At 45.5% G+C, this 1,447-nt stretch overlaps 1 pseudogene; it reads left to right on the forward strand.

Moving 5' to 3' along the window:
- The first annotated feature begins 746 nt into the window (after positions 1–746).
- Positions 747–1,443, forward strand: LOC101646844 (annotated as a pseudogene).
- Positions 1,444–1,447: the final 4 nt, after the last annotated feature.

Genomic DNA, 1,447 nt, shown 5'->3' on the forward strand with positions numbered 1-1,447 from the left:
TTGAAGGATGTGCAGAACAAGGTTTGTCATCAATCAAATTTCAACTTTTCCGAAACAAGAAAACCACTCATACCGTACACGAGTTTTCCCCATAACACTGTCTTTGTAATCTGTGTTCAACATCCCAACAGTTTCTGCAGCATTTTTTGCTTAGCAGGAAACAAAATTTCACAGCCACATGCTGTTCTCTTAAATCAGTCATTACAAAAAATGAGGTTCTAGTGAAACTGCTTTTATGAAAAAATTCACTGTGACCAGAGAGCACCTTCCCAGGTGATACCACTGTTTGCACTAATTCATAGCGAGTTGCTTGATGCTCACCTTGCATGAAAAATGTGTACTTTGAAAGCTCTGCTCAGCAGAGCTTTTTCCAGGTGTATGGGTTTTTTGTTTTGGTACCCCTCGTATCTTTTAATAGCCGGAAACTACCAGCTTTCTTCACCACATTTGCTTATGCACCCAATTTGTCTTCAGTGATCATGGCAGGTAGATGAGTATCATACAGTGCCACATTATTAAAACAAATGGTTCTTGTTTGTAGTGAGGTAAGATTTAAGGAGAGGCCCAAAGTCCACCTGCTTCCTTGTCGCATTTGCATATATACATATTCAAACAAGTATGCATATATGCATATATTTACATATATACATATATCAAGGTTTTCAAAAAGACATTGGATGGAGAGAATGTGAGTCTATGCTTCTAGTTGTCAGTGAGTCTGGCCCTAGCCCACAGTGCTTTTAGTGATGGCCTCTGGAGATGCACACTTCGGAAAGCTTGCCCCCAACTTCCAGGCCACAGCAGTGGTGGATGGCGCCTTCAAGGAAGTGAAGCTTTCAGACTACTACAGAGGGAAGTACGTGATACTCTTTTTCTACCTGCTGGACTTCACATTTGTGTGCTCTACAGAGATTGTTGCTTTCAGTGAGCATGCATGCCGGTGACTTCTACAAGCTGGGCTGCAAGGTGCTGGGGGTCTCCATGGACTTTCAGTTCACCCACCTGACTTGGATCAACACTCCCCAGAAGGAGGAGGCTTGGGCCCCTGAACATCCCCCTGCTGGCTAATGTGACCAGAAGCTTGTGTCATGACTATGGCATGCTGAATGAAGATGAGGGCACCATTTACAGGGGCCTCTTTATCATCGATGCCAAGGTGTCCTTCATCAGATCACGGTCAATGACTTGCCTGTGGGGTATTCCGTGGACGAGGCTCTGAGGCTCATCCAGGTTTTCCACCACATGGATGAGCACAGGTAAGTGTATCCTGCTGGCTGGAAGCCAGGCATTGATACAGCCAAGCCCAATGTGGAGGAAAGCAAGGAATCTCGTGCAAACACAACGTGGGCTGACCCAGGAAGGACCAGACCTGCCCCTTTGAAACTCCCTAATTTGGGACCATGGAGGACTGGGCTAAGGTCTTCTCATGCCCCTGGTAGCTAATGAA

The sequence above is a fragment of the Echinops telfairi genome, unplaced genomic scaffold (genome assembly GCF_000313985.2).
Source record: "Echinops telfairi isolate 266 unplaced genomic scaffold, ASM31398v2 ScPeMD7_5592;HRSCAF=6446, whole genome shotgun sequence".
Classification (NCBI taxonomy): Eukaryota; Metazoa; Chordata; class Mammalia; order Afrosoricida; family Tenrecidae; genus Echinops; species Echinops telfairi.